Genomic DNA, 15,914 nt, shown 5'->3' with positions numbered 1-15,914 from the left:
GAGACAAGTGGGAACAGCCCATATTTCCCGAAACTTCCCCCAAGGCTCTGGGTGTGTGATCGGAGCTCGGTAAATAATCATTAACGGTGTATGAGCCTGGTTTGGAGCAGCCAGTCTCTCCTCGACCCCCCTGGTGCACTATGATGTGTCATCTCCAAGCCATCGCTTGGGTTCATCTCAAATCACAGAACATCTTTTCCCACCTTCTTCTCTCTCTCTCTCTTTTTTTTAAATGGTGTGATCTTTTATTTTATTTATTTATTTTTTGGCCAAGCAGCACAGCATGAGGGATTTTAATTCCCCGACCAGAGATCGAACCCGTGCCCCCTGCAGTGGAAGCACAGTCTTAACCCCTGGACCGCCAGGGAAGCCCCTTCTTCTCTTTTCTGAATTCCTCTGCCTCTCAGGATCCAGCCTTGTTCATGCGGCTTTCCCCTAGATCGCTGCTCAGTTTTTGTTCAACACCTTTCTTTCCACGCAAAGATCATCCCCAACCCACCAAGCTACTCATCGCTTGTTTCCTCTTTCATTCAATAGACATTCACTGAGGACCTAAATAGTCACTCAGCAAACATCCACTGAGGCTCTACTCTGGGCTCGGCACTATGCTGGGACCTGGGGACACCAAACTCAGTCTCGTGGGGAAAACAAAGTAAACAAATAATTAAACCATCGTAGTGTGCAAAGGAGAGATGGGAGCTGCGGCGTGGGGGCCACCGCTCAGGGCAACCCAGTCTTGGGGGTCAGGAAGGGCCTGTGTTAGGAGGTGAGGTTGAGTGAAAAGTCCAAGAATAAATCTGAGTTAGCAGATGAAGGAAGGGAGGGAACAGTGCAGGTTTTTCTTTTTAATAATAAATTTATTTACTTTTGGCTGCGTTGGGTCTTCGTTGCTGCATGTGGGCTTTCTTTAGCTGCAGCGAGTTGCGTGTGCGTGCTTCTCATTGCGGTCTTGTTGTAGAGCACGGGCTCTAGGCGCGCGGGCTTCAGTAGTTGTGGCTCACAGGCTTAGTTGTTCTGGGGCATGTGGGATCTTCCTGCACCAGTGCTTGAACCTGTGTCCCCTCCATTGGTAGGCAGATTCTTAACCACTGCGCCAACAGGGAAGCCCAGCAAGACAGGTTTTAAACTTGATACCGAGAGTAACGGGAGGTTTGAATCAAGAATCAGATGACCGAATGTCAATTTTAGAAATGAAATGAGGTTGATGTTTTAAAATATAAAACTGGTGTTTTAAAGGATTTTTAAAAAATCAACCACATTGAAGTATAATTTACATATAATAAAATTCACAGATTTTTAAAAATTTTTATCTTTTTATTGAAGTATAGTTGATTCACTATGTTTCAGGTGTACAGCAAAGTGATTCAGTTATATATATATATTCTTTTTCAGATTCTTTTCCATTATAGATTATTACAAGATATTGAATATAGCTCCCTGAGCTATACAGTAGGTCCTTGTTGTTTATCTATTTTATGCTTAGTAGTCTGTATCTGTTAATCTCAACTTCCAAATTTATCCCTCCCCCGCTTTCCTCTTTGATAACCGTAAGTTTGTTTTCTATGGCTATGAGTCTATTTCTCTTTTGTAAATAAGTTCATTTGTATCATTTTTGTTTTAGATTCCACATATAAGTCATAACATATTTGTCTTTCTCTGTCTGACTTACTTCACTTAGTATGATCATCTCTAGGTCCATCCACCTGCACCCCAATGTTCACAGCAGCGCTATTTACAATAGCCAAGACATGGACGCAACCTAGATTTCCATTGACAGATGAATGAATAAAGAAGATGTGACATATATATATATATACACACACAATGGAATATTACCCAGCCATAAAAAAGAATGAAATAATGCCATTTGCAGCAACATGGATAGACCTAAAAATTTACCAAGCATACAAGTCAATCATTTTGAACAAGGGTGTACAGTTGTGTAGTTACCACCACAATCAAGACAGAACATTTCCATCAGCCCCCAATGTTCCCTCCTGCCCCTCTGCAGTTGATCCCCTCCCCTCTATGCCACCAGCCCCAGGCAAACATGATATGATCTTATTTCAAATCTATAGGTTTGCCTTGCCTACAATTTCTTATAAACGGAATCACACAGTATGTAGCCTTCTGTGTCTGGCCTCTTTCACTTAGTACAATGCTTCTGAGGTTTCCCAGTGTTGAGTTTCAGGGGGGAATCCTTTTCATTGCTGAGTACTATTCCATTGTATGGCCATACCACAATGTGGCTATCCTTTCACCAGCTGATGGACAGTTAAGCTGTGAGAAGGTTGCTTTTAATTCTCTCCTCCTCCCACCCTAAAGCATGTTGCTTTGCAGTCTTTCTACCAAAAAGAGAAGTCCAAGATGTTTATTACCTGGGGTAAGAGAAAGTCAGAATTCTTTAGAACAAAGAGGCCAGACCGCTTTCTGAAGTTTGCAGTGAGATAACAGTCTTGAAAGCCAGCTCTGTGGAGAGAGAAAAAGGTTTTTAAAAGATGTCCAGAGCTCCTTGTAATCCCAAGACAGACTTGACCAGTTTGGACCAGAGACCTTTGCTGAGAGCCTTACGTAGAAGGAATGCACATAGAGGTAAGGATCAAAGAACCCACCCTGGAGACAGTGGGCAGAGAGTCCTTCCTGTGGAAGGGAAGAGGGGAGGAACCAGCCTGGGATGGAAACCCTGCCAGGTATGTTGGGGGAGGGGAGAAGACGGAAGCTTTCTTGGGCACTTCAGGGGAGTGAAGGGGGACTTGAGGACATCAGGCTGGTGCCCGGCTCTTATCAGCCCTCCTGGCGCAGGCAGATACCAAGAGGTGTGTCCAGACCAGTAAGCCTAAAAGAGCCCTGCTGGTTCCCTGTGGCCCGTGGGTGATGGACACGAGTCCCAGAGGTCCCTGTGTGCCTTCCACAGCAGAGGGGTTCAGAGGGGCTGAGAGGATCGGGACAAGAGGCAGCAGAGTGTTGATGGCAGGTCCAGCAGCAGCAGATGCGGGCACACGGCTGCAGGCCAGAGGGACAAAGGACCGCACAAGCCAATCAGCAAAAACGGAGGCCGAAGCCCAGAGGTAAGTGAGTCAATGAGGCCAATGAGGAGGTCCAGAGGCAACTCCCCCCGCTGCCCTGAGAAGACGCATGCACCCCTTGAAGGCACACACCATCTCAGGAACAAAAGATGGGCTGGGAGGTGGAGAGAACCCTTGAAAGACAGAGCATATTCCAAAAAAGAGACCAGGGTAAACCAAAAGAGACAGCGTCACCTTTAATTGGCAAAATCAAGTTTGTGTATTTATTCATTTATTTTTCTTGCTGTCAGCAGAATGAGGACACTTATGAGGAAGTTGGGGTCAGTTAGAGAAAGTAAGTTTTATTTCTATCCGTGTTTGGTACATCTGTATTACAGTGGGTGGAGTTTCTTCCTGCTATGAAAAGCCACTCTGGCTGAACTGTGCGGGATGGACTGGAGCTGGGCTGCCCTAGAGGCCGAGCAGCGGACTGCCATGATTGTCCTTAAAGGAGGCTGGTAGAGGCCGGGGGCCACAGGGAGGACGGGAGAGACAGCGGCGAGGGCAGCGGGTCTCAACCCCAGCTGCACGTTAGAATTGCAACATCCAGATGCTCAGGCCACACCCGAGACCAATTCAATCAGAATCTCTGGAGATGGGAGCCAGGCATCAATATTTTTAAAGACCCTCAGTCGATGTCAGCGTACTGCAGAGGCTGAGAAAATGAGAAGGTGGAGAGCAGGGCTTCTCAAACTTTAGTGTTCATACGAATTATCTGGAGATGTTGTTAGAGTGCAGATTTTGGTCTGTAGGTCTGGGCTGGGGTGAGAGTCGGGTGCTGACGCTGCTGGACCGCACTTTGAGTAGCAAGTACCTGGAGATAATATGGAGGAGGTAGAATCGACGGGCTTGGTGATGCCTGGATGTGGAGGAGGCCAGGGGATTCCAGGAAGATGTCCAGGTTTCTGGCATGAGCAGCTAACAGGATGTGGGGCCTTTAACTGAGTGTTGGAGCCATATGCCGAGTGGGAGTGAGGAATGAGGGTGCGGAGGATGACAGCTCAGTCTGGCTTCCACTGAGCAGAGATATCTGTTGGCCTGGAGCTCAGAAGACAGTATGAATTTGAGATATAGATTCAGTGACTCTTGTCTGTAGGCGGCTTGATCTCACATCCTCCTATGGCTCTTCCCCTCCCCATCTCATTCCTCTTGCCCTTCACTTCTGCTTCCTGGAAGTATTAGTCAGGCTTCTCCAGAGGAACAGAACCCACAGGAGTTTGCATTTATATCGATATTGATCAAGAGATTTAATAAGGAGATGTATTATAAGGAATTGGCTCCCACGATGATGGAGGCTGAAAAGTCTCACTGTCTGCCATTTGCAAGCTAGAGGCCCAAGAAAGTTGCTGGTGTAATTCCAGCCCGATTCCAAAGGCTTGAGAACCAGGGGTGCTGATAGTATAAGTCCCCATCCAAGGGCAGAAGAAGACCAATGTCTCAGCTCAAGCAGTCAGGTATAGAGAGAGAAAATTCAACTCTCCTCCCCTTCCTGTTCTAGTCAGGTCTTCAACAGATTGCGTGATGCCCACCCACATAGGGGAGGGTGATCTTCTGTACTCAAGCCACTGATTCAAACACTGATCTCTTCCAGAAACCCCGTCACAGACACACCCAGAGATGTTTAACCAGATGTCTGGGCTCCCCGTAACCCTGTCAGGTTGGCACATAAAATTAGCCATCACGCTGGGATTCCATCTCCTAATAAAGTAATAACACATGAGCCCTGTGCCTCGGGCTCTGCTTTGGAGGAGCCTGAGCTAGGAGAGAATCTGTCCCTCCTCAGTACTCCCATAACTCTTGGGTTTTACTTCTCCTGTGGTTCAAGTTAAGTTCACAGTCACATTATAGTTAGTGCTTTACGTCTGCTTCCTCCAGCTCACCAGGCTGTAGGCCACTGCAGGTCATAGGAATTGGGCTCTTCGCAGTACTTAGGGAAGTGCTTCCTCGTGAGAGGCCTGGGTGGTGCACAGGATGCCTTGGGTGATATATGAATGGGCATTTAATATCAGTTTAGGAAGAAAGCTATTCCCTTTTCTCCCCAACTTTATTGAGTTATATTTGAAGTACAATAACTTACATATATTTCAGTTGTACAATATTGGCCAGTTTTGACATATGTATACCATCATGAAACCATCACTATAATTGGGATAAGAAAACTTTCCGCCAATCCCAGCATCACTGATCTGCATCTGTCTCTGTCAATTGTTTGCAGTTCCTAGAATTGTCTATAAATACAGTCACATAGTATGTACTCTTTTTTGGTCTGGCTTCTTTCATTCAGCTTAATTGTTGTGGTTCATGCATGTTGTTGCCTATATCTTTATTCCTGTTAATTCCTGAGCAGTCGTCTTTGTATGGATATACCACAATTGGTTTATCCATTCATCTGTTGATGAACACTTGGGTTGGTCCTGGTTTTTAGCTATCACAAATAAGCTGCTATGAACACACACAAGTTTCTATGAACAGCTATAATTCCTTTTCTCTTGGGTAAGGACCTAGGAATGAAATGGCTGCGTCATATAGTAGGTCTGTGTTTAACTACTCGAAAACTACTGAACTATTTTCCAAAGCGGTTAGGCTATTTTCCATTCCCACCAGAAGTGTATGAGAGTTTTCTCTTCACCAATACTGGATACGGTCGGTCTTTTAAATTTCAGCCATTCTAGTAGATGTGAATAGTATCACATTGTGGTTTTAATTATCTGTTCTCAGGTGATTAATTATTTTGAACATTTTTCATATGCTTATTTGCCCCCATATGTCTTCCTTGGTGAAGTGTCTGTTCAAATCTTTTGCCCATTTTTTTGGTTGGGCTGTTTGCTTTCTTCTTCTTTTTGAGAGTTCTTTATATATTCTAGATGCAAGTCTCTTAACAGATATGTGATTTGCAAATGGCTTTTTCTCAATCTGTGCCTTATCTTTTCATTCATAGAGTTTTTCAAGGAGCATAAACTCTTAATTTTGATGTAGTCCAATTCGTCCATCTCTTCTTTTATAGATAGTGTTTTTGGCGCTGAATCCGACAAATCTTTGTCTACCCTGAGATCACAAAGATTTCCTCCTATGTTTTCTTCTAGAACTTTTGTGTTTTTATGATTTATATTTAGGTGTATGATCCATTTTGATTTCATTTTTATATACGGTGCAAGATACATCTCATAGGAAAAATCATTCCATCTTTCACCGCTAAGTATGCTGTTAGTTCTAGATTTTTCATAGATGCCTTTTACCAGGTTAAAGAGCCTTCGTATCTTCATGGCTGTTTCTATGTTGAAAAGTTTGGATTGCACCCTGGACATCGTGAATGTCATGTTGTGTAGATTCTGGATTGTTATTGTCTTTGGAGAGTGTTGAGATTTTTCTTTGAGCAGCAAGCAACCTGGCTGCATGCAGACTGTAAGCTCTGACTGATTCCCGTGGGTGGTGGTTCGAGTCCCACTTCCGTCCTCTGAGCCTTTGCCACGTCGGTTGGAGTCCGTCCAGTATTCGCATAGTTCCAAGTTAGGCAGGGACTTGTCTGGGTCGTCAGGTCTTAGTCTCTGAGTCCTGTCCTGAGTTGAGCTGTGTAACAACCCTTTGAAATGCACGAAGCAAAAATCAACCTGCTCCGGCTTCCCTGGTGGCACAGTGGTTGGGAGTCCGCCTGCCGATGCAGGGGATGCGGGTTCGTGCCCCGGTCCGGGAAGATCCCACATGCCACGGAGCGGCTGGGCCCGTGAGCCATGGCCGCTGAGCCTGCGCGTCTGGAGCCTGTGCTCTGCAACGGGAGAGGCCACAATGGTGAGAGGCCCGCGTACCGCAAAAAAAAAAAAAAAAAAAAAAAAATCAACTTGCTCATATGGGAGAGGAGGCATTCGGAGCCCACTGCCACATAGATGCACAGGGAAAAGGCCATGAGCAAGGCATGCCTTCCTTGCCAGCTGTGAAGGCTCAGGGCACCCTAGATCAGTGACCCTGAGATAGGAGGCTGCCACACAGTGGAGCCCTGAGGCCAAGGTCTGGCCTCTCCAGCCACACCCTGACTCAGGCTGAGGTCTCCTGGCTCCTCCCCCACTACTCCCCCCACCCAGATGACAAGCACTCTGACTCAGATTGCCTGTCCTCATCCTTCCATCCACGGCCCAAGAGCATGTGGTGGGGGTGGAAGGAGGGAAGGAGAAGCGTGGGGAAGGGGTGATCCCATGTCTCTGGGCGTCTCTGGGGCTCACCATGAAGTCAGCAGAGTCCTAGCTGCTGATGTCAGGGAATAATCGTAATAACAGCCCAGGCTTACTGAGTGCTTGCAGTGCACCAGGCACCCGGCAAAGTGCATTGCAAACCCGCTCTCCTTGACTCCTGGTAACGGCCCTATGAGACAGGAGCTGAGATGGCACCCATCTCACAGATGAGGAAACTGAGGCTTCGAAAGGTGAACTCCCTCTCCCCAAGTCACACAGCTGGTAAATGGTAGGGCTTCTAATAGGGGGACCTCAGAGTTGGATCTTCCTCTCTGTAACCCGGCCCACTCCAGCAACTGAACAAGTTCCCCAAATGCTCTGCCATGCTCCCCGGAAACCTCCTGCCTTCCTAACACCACCTGCAGGTGCAACAGCCCTTCCACAGGATGCCCCATCCCCCACCCCAAAAGAGAAGAAGAATGGGCAGATTCCCAGGAGCTCTCGGGCCGAGCAGGGCTCTGCCTCCAACCGGAAATTAACTCAAAGGGAGAAGTCCCTGGATGCAGAGCGGTTGGGCTGATTGTTTTCTGTTCTTCATTAAGTAACAAAGGGTAAAACCAACTGGGCATGAGCTTCCCCACCAGCACCACCCCGGACTCCTGGAGAACATCTTTATCCACTTACCCGGGGATTCAGGAAATTCTCCTCCAAGCCAGTTTTATTGGAGAGTTTGGAAGCAAAGCTCATAGCCTCCCAATCAATAACAGATGAACAATGCTCGCATCACATTTTTTCAGGAGGACATTTGGCCCAGGCTTGTCCCATCTGAAGGGCCTGGGCTTGGACATTCCCATTTGACTGAACATTGCTGGGAAATGAGGTTCAGGACAATTCTAGAAACCAGAGTCATCGGCATGAGGGTGCAGCAGGAAGGGGTGTCCTGCTCTGGGCCAGGCCCGGGGGAGCCCTGTGTCTTGTAAGAGTTGGGATCTGGCCCACACAGGTCCCCCTTGCCTCTCCTCTCTCCCACCTCCTCCCTGGCTTATCTTCCACATGTACTCAGCACGGGCATCAAATCCACAGGCCATAAAGAAATCAATCACATCCAGTCCTGGCTGTGTCAAGGGCCGCAGCGCCAAAGCACTGATGCGAGGAAGGGCAGGCGGGGGGCGGGGCGGGGGGGGTGACGGCACACCCAGATGCGCACAAGCAACTGCAGCAGAAACCTTCTTCCCACCCACCCTCGGTCCCACAGATATGTGACGCTGGAAAAGATGGTCCAAGGTGGGTACCAGGACCATCTCATGGGCCTCCATGCCCTCAACCCCTCATAGCTGGAAGGGTGGGACAGGGAGCAGAGAGGGGGATGGGGATGGTGACGTTACAGGGATGGTAACATTTTTGTCGCAGTCAGAACATTTCTAGTACAAGAAATGAACTACTGGGACTTCCCTGGTGGTGCAGTGGTTAAGAATCTGCCTGCCAATGCAGGGGACACGGGTTCGATCCCTGGTCCAGGAAGATCCCACATGCCGTGGAGCAACTAAGCCCATGAGCCACAACTACTGAGACTACATGCTGCAACTACTGAAGCCCGCGCGCCTAGAGCCCATACTCTGCAACAAGAGAAGCCACCGCAATGAGAAGCCCGCGCACCACAATGAAGAGTAACCCCCACCTGTCACAACTAGAGAAAGCCAGCATGCAGCAACGAAGACCCAACGCAAAAAAATACATTAAAAAAAAAAAGAGGTCTGTCATACAGAGTGAAGTAAGTCCGAAAAAGAAAAGCAAACACTACATGCTAACACATATATATGGAATCTAAAAAAATATGGTCATGAAGACCCTAGGGGAAAGATGGGAATGAAGACGCAGATCTACTAGAGAATGGACTTGAGGACATGGGGAGGGCGAAGGGTAAGCTGGGACGAAGTGAGAGAGTGGCATGGACATATATTCACTATCAAATGTAAAATAGCTAGCTAGTGGGAAGCAGCCGCATAGCACAGGGAGATCAGCTCTGTGCTTTGTGACCACCTAGAGGGGTGGGATAGGGAGGGTAGGAGAGGGGGAGACGCAAGAGGGAAGAGATATGGGTATATATGTATATGTATAGCTGATTCACTTTGTTATAAAGCAGAAACTAACATGCCATTGTAAAGCAGTTATACTCCAATAAAGATGTTTAAAAAAAAAAAAAAGGACTTCAAGCCCTGGTCTGTGAAGATCCCACATGCCGTGGAGAAACTAAGCCCGTGTGCAACTACTGAGCCGGCACTCTAGAGCCCGTGAGCCGCAACTACTGAGCCCACGCCACAACTACTGAAGCCCACGCACCTAGAGCCCATGTTCTGCAACAAGAGAAGCCACCGCAACGAGAAGCCCGCGTACCGCAACCAAGAGTAGCCCCCACTCACCGCAACTAGAGAAAGCCTGCGCACAGCAACAAAGACCCAACGCAGCCCAAAATAAATAAATTTATTTTAAAAAAAGAAAAACAGAAATGAACTACTTAGAATGTGAAGCAGGGTCCACAGTTCCATTTCCCTCAGTCATTGCTTTTTGAGCAGCTACAGTACATCAGGCAGGGAGAGTGTGAAGTATAGGTGAACAAGGCAGATTCAGGCCCCAGTGCGGAGTTTACAGTCTGGCAGGTTCATAGCAGCTCGGTCAATGTCCCAACTCTCTCCTCAAGAGTGAAGAAAACAAGGAAAAAATCTACGGTTTGGGATCCCTCAGGGAACGATGGTGCTTCCCCTGTGCCATTTTGGAGACCCCATCACTCCCATGGCCAGGTCATCTGTCTCCTTTGCTGAAGATACTGGGGAGGGATAAATTAGGAGTTTGGGATAAACATATACACACTACTATATATAAAATAGATAAACAACAAGGACCTACTGTATAACACAGGGAACTATACTCAATATTTTGTAATAACCTGTTAGGGAAAAGAATCTGAAAAAGAATAGATATTTATAGGTATGTATAACTGAATCACTTTGCTGTACACCTAAAACTAACACAACATTGTAAATCAACTATACTTCAATGTAAAAAAAAAAAAACCAGGAAAAAATTCCTTTTAACACTAAGGTTAAAATCTGAACTCCTTAAAAAAACTTACATTATGGCATTTGGTTTCCAAAGTTTTGCATATTATGTGAATGGATAATCACATATCTTTATACTGTATCTTACTTCAAAATCATTTGGTGTACACTCAGGTGAAGAGAAATTATGATGAACTATTTTTTAAAAACCCTGCTAAATATTCTGGTCCTGCTACAGTCCCAAATATCCCATCGCCTAATAGATATTTTTTGAGCACCAGCAGGCTCAGGGTCCCTGAGTGGACTTACTCTCTGGAGGCACTAGGCAGGCCAGTGATGGGAGAACCTGATTCTGGGAAATGCATCAGAGGCAGGAAAGCTTCAGTCCACAGAGAGGGACCCACATGCAGCAGGGTGGAACTAGCCCAGGTCCACAGAGCACAAGTTCTGGTTCAGTCTGGCTATGCCAGTGAATCATTATGTGACTTTGGGCCAATCCGTGTCCCCTTCTGGACCTTAGCTTTCCCATCTTAAAATGGGCTGGTAGTTAGGTGGGTGTTTCTCCGAGCATAGTCTGTGGACCACTTGCTTCAGAATCACTTCAGGGGTGGGAATTTGGTGAAAATGCAGATTCCTGGGCCTCATGGTAACCTTCTGGCAAAGGTCCTCGGAAGGCGAGCCTGGGAGTCTGCATTTGTAACACACTCCCCTTGGGGATTCTGGTACCCTGAGGTTTGAGCAAGCCAGCATCTAAGTGCGTGGCAAGCTTGCCCACTTGAATGCTGCCCTAAAGGAAGCAGGCTGATGGGGACTCAGGTGGTCAGAGGAGACTTCGTGGAGGTGGCTCTGAGCTCAGCCTGAAAGCATCCTGACAATAATGGTCATCGCTGCTGTTGCTCATCGAAGGCCATTGCTTTACCAGGCCCTCTGGCAAGTGTTTTACGTGCGTGATCGCATTTAACCATTGTGACAGCCCTATGAGACAAGACCTCTTCTCCCCTTTCCACAGTAGGGAAATTCGGGCTCATCCAAAGATTAGTGACTTGCCTACTGAAGACATCTGGACCCCCTCTGAGACAGACTGCAAAATCCTTCCTGACAGAGCACCACGGGCTGAGTCCTCCTGAAACCTGGAGCCGCAGAGGCTTTTCGGGAACAGAAGGTGTTGGCATCTGAGGCTCAGAGAACAAGAATGGATTGTTTCCCAGAATGTTTCATTCACTCGCTCATTTGTTCACATACTTACTTATTAATTCATTTGTTTAATCACTCACTCACTCTGCCTGTCGCAGACTTTATTTCTGGACTGCGTTAGGACGCTTTCGTGACAAGTGGCAGCAACATGACTCATATTGGTTCGAGCTGAAAAAGGAGTTTATTGATATGTGTACCTGAAACATCCAAAGGCAAGGATGTACACAGCTTCCGTCATACTGGACCCAGGTTCGGATGTTCTTGTCAGGAACTCTCCCCACGCCCTTGGTTCTGCTTTCCTGTGTGTTGGATTCACTCTCAGGCAGGTTGGTTTTGTTTCGTTTTCTTTTTTCTCTCTGTTTGTAAAGTTGCCCACCGCTAACTGTGGGCTTATGTCCTATCAGCTTAGGCACTCCAGCTGAAAGATGCCTCTTTTCCAAGAGTTCAGCAATAATCCCAGAGAGGCTTCTCATTGGCCTGGCCTGGGTCTCACATGTGCACCTCTGAACAAAGCACTGCAGTTGGAGGAGTCAGGGCTCTGATTGGTCGGGCCTGATTCTGGGGTGATAGCATCAACCTCAACAGATTCCGTAGACTGAGCACGGAGGAGGAAACCTGTGGTGCTGTTACTAGAAGGGAAACATGGATGCCAGGTGGGCAAGAACTAAGAGGTGTCTTCTACATGGGGGTAAGAGGTTTGCATGGTACTGAGCTCCCCCCGCCCAGTTCCAATTTGACTCTGGGCATGTTCACCAATTTCTTCTTGATTTCATGATGGAGTTGGGGAAATAGCCCCTTCTGGTTTGGTAATGGTAAGCCATGGTGTCCTTCTGTGACCGAGACCATGGTGCCCACAGCTGCTACTCCCTGGGTGTTCACTACCAGGCTGGCTAAACACTTTACCGACAGACCCCTGTAATCCTCTCAGCACCCTCCCTCCAGGGAGGGCAGGGAGAGTGCGGGTCCCACTTCACACCTGAGGAACCTGAGCATCAGAGAAGTTAAGCATTTTAGCCACTGTGATGGCCAATTTGAGGTGTCAACTTGTCTGGGCTAAGGGATGCCCAGATAGCTGGCAAAACATTATTTCTGGGTGTATCTAGAAGAGATGAGCCTTTGAGTCAGTAGACTGAATAAAGGTCACCCTTGCCAATGAGGTGGACACCATCCAATCCTTTGAGGGCCTGGAGAGAACAAAGAGTTGGAGGAAGGGCAGATTCGCTTTCTCTTCTTGCGCTGGGACATCTGTCTTCTGCCCTCGGACATCAGCGCCCCTGGTTCTTGGACCTTTCCAACTCGACCTTGGATTTACACCATCAGCCCCCCAGATTCTCAGGCCTTCAGACTCAGACTGAATGACATCACCAGCTTTCCGTCTCCTGGGCCTCCAGCTTGCAGAGGGCAGAATGTGGAGCTTCTCAGCCTCCACAATCATGTGAACCAACCCCTATAATAAACCTCCTCTTATATGTCTCTATCTACCCGAGTGGTTCTCTTTCTCTGGAGAACCTGGGCTGACACAGCTACAGTCACAGCTGCCACGTGATGGAGCTCGGGTTTCAACACACATCTGCGTGATGGGAGGGTCCACGTCCTCCATCTCTCTGCGTGGTGAAGGCAAATGCCTGCCCACAGGTGCAGTTTGATTCTCTTTGGGGTGAGAGAGTGGGAGAAGCCAGCGTTGCCGATTTGGAACTGGTCAGAAAGAAGCCTCCACAGTTCCTGGGGATTTCTGAGACCCGCTGCAGCAGAACAAGGTCCTGATTTCGGCTGCCCTGGCTGCATGGATGCAGGCTGCGTGGGGACAGGGCTTAGGCAGGGCACACCCTGCAGGATGCATCTCAAACCTCGAGGGTTGGAGGGTAACTGAGGTCACCAGGCAGCCGGGGACGGGTGGGAACCAAATGTTTGTGAGCCTCCATTGTGTTCCCAGAACTGTGCCGGCTGACCAGGACACCAGGAAGTATAACTGTCATAATCAACACGGGCAGAGATTCTTAGGAAGTTAGCGCAGCAAGGGGCCCCCAGAGGCCGTCTCTTTCGGAGCTGGCAAACTCCGATGGCTGTCAGGGCTGCACAAGCGACATTCCTTGAAAACAGCAGGAGGGGCGAGAAGCCTGGTGTGGGTGGGGAGTTGTGGGGACTGGGAAAGCAGAAGCCCCTCTAAAGGGGATGCCACCACCCAGCATCTGCCACGTGGACGTGCGGGTCCTGTGTTCTGATTTTTCAGAGAGAACCTAGAAACTGATTTTCATGTGAATGCCTAGAGGCTTTAAAAAGTAGGTTTGAATTTTTAGCGGTTGCTATGTGGGCTAAACCAACACGACTGTAGGTTTTGTGACCTCATCTCACTTTACCTTGGGGAATACCGAGGCCCAGAGAGGGGAGGCAATGTGCCCAAGGTCACACAGTCAGAACGAGAACCGGCTCTTCTGCCTTCCAGGACTGTGGTCTGACCCTGGGCCACTGTCCCTTACGTGTATACGTCCCGCACATGGGAGTTACACAGCATTTTGCACCCAGTATCTCGGTTCATCTTCACCTTGCCCCACGAGGAGGCTGAGTGGGGGCAATCACCATCTCAGAAGAGCTAAGCGGGGTGCCCAGATCCCACAGCCAGGGAAAGGAATGCAGACATCTGGCTCCCAGGGCAGTGTCTGCTCTCCTTTTTGGTGCTAAATCTTGTGGTCTGGGTTTCAGTGTGAGTCAGTCCTTCCAGAAGCCTGAAGCCTTTCAGGAGAGAGAGTTCAGACTCGAATTAAATATGCTCAATGGAGCACAAATGTATGAGACAGGAAATGAGGGCAATTAAGAGCAGCAGCTGACCTGGGTCAGGCTCAGGGCTAAATATTTATGTGAATTGTCTCATTAAGTCTATACAACTACTCCCATGAGAGATGTTCTCTTATTTTACTGATGAGGAAACTAAGACACACAGAGATCAAGAGACCCATCCACAGTCACACCTAGGAGGTGACAGAGCTGGAATTTGCACCCAGGTGGTGTGATCCAGCGAGCCCGTGCTCTGGAAACATTACTGGGAATGTGCAGCGGGTTGGCACTGTCAGGGAGGATGCCCAGGGACCCCCTGGAATACTCCAGTGGGTCATCCAGTGGGTGATCAACGTGAGCAAATGTTTGGAGGCAGGAATCTGCAGATTGATTAGAGATCAGCAAAGAACCCAGCCAGCCAAGGATGGCAGAACCAGGACGGTGCTCTGAGACCAGGAGACCTGATGTCCAGACGGGTTTAGGCCCCAGACCACACAGCACCTTGTAGAAGAACCAGGGCCAGGACCCAAGTAGTTTATCTCCCAACTGCTTTTCCTGGCTGCCCTGAGCTTTTCTCACATAGTGCCCTGGGGTGTTTGAATTTCTGTTTATGGGACTTTCCCAAAGGCAGGACCCATAAGTGTCAGAATCCTCTCTGTCTTACCTCTCTATTGCTTCATGACAAACCCTCCCCAAACTTAGTGGCTGAAAACAACAACAGTTTTATGATCTCTCATGTGCCCATGGATTGACTGGGCTCAGCTGGTGGCTCTTCTGCCCCATGTGATGCTGACTGAGGCTGCAGACAGTGAGGTACAACTGGGCTGGAATACCCAAGATGGCACCCTTGCATGGCCAGAGGTTGATGCTGGTGGTGGGCTGGGCTGAGCTGGAGCTGTGAAACACAGAGCCTGTGCCCACCTCCCTGACGCCCCCACCCCCGGTGGCATGGGCTTCTCAGCAGCATAGCAGTTGGGTTCTGTGATATGATAAAACTGTAGAGTTTGATCTTCATCCCTGGCTCCTGGTCAGAGTTCTTAAAACCCTTGTAATTTGCTAGGAGATAAGAGTGATAATTGTTTTTTGGTAATGTTTGTTGTAATATTTGGGTTTTTGTCCCCAGCTCCGGTAACATCTTTTGTTATTCATAATAAGCCCCTTTCAATCACACCTGAGCTTATGTTCATGAGGTGACTTTTGGAAGGCCCCTAAGGTTGGGGCCTGGTTGCCAGGGAAACCAAGGTGTGATTAGAGGGTTGGAACTTTCAGCCCCACCCCCCAACCTCCCAGAAAGGGAGAAGGGCTGGAGGTTGAGTCAATCATGAATGCCCAATGGTTTAATCAACCATGCCGACGTAATGGAGTCTCCACAGAAATCCTAATGAATGGGTTTGGAGAGCTTCCGGGTTAGTGAACATATATGGAGGTGCTGGGAGAGGGGCACACCTGGAGAGGGCATGGGAGCTCTGCACCCCTTCCTTATACCTTCTACCTCTTCATCTGGCTGCTCATCTTTTGTGATATCCTTTATAATAAACTGGCAAATGTAAATTAATATTTCCCTGAATTTTGCGAGCCATTAGAGCAGATTATCAAAACTGAGGAGGGGGTTATGGGAACCCCTGATTTATAGCCAGTTGGTCAGAAGTACAGGGGACCACCTG

The 15,914-nt window shown here is 48.2% G+C and overlaps 1 long non-coding RNA gene across 1 annotated transcript in view; it reads left to right on the top strand.

Moving 5' to 3' along the window:
- The first annotated feature begins 2,844 nt into the window (after window positions 1-2,844).
- LOC307189370 overlaps window positions 2,845-15,914 on the top strand; it is a 31,399-nt gene continuing 18,329 nt past the window's right edge. The window contains exon 1 of the long non-coding RNA XR_013829171.1: window positions 2,845-3,068. This is a non-coding gene — a long non-coding RNA (uncharacterized lncRNA). The remainder of the gene's footprint in view (window positions 3,069-15,914) is intronic.

This window comes from Stenella coeruleoalba, assembly GCF_951394435.1.
Source record: "Stenella coeruleoalba genome assembly, chromosome: 1".
Lineage (NCBI taxonomy): Eukaryota > Metazoa > Chordata > Mammalia > Artiodactyla > Delphinidae > Stenella > Stenella coeruleoalba.
Note: the sequence above shows the minus strand (reverse complement) of the source record. Positions and strands in the feature narration are given on the sequence as shown.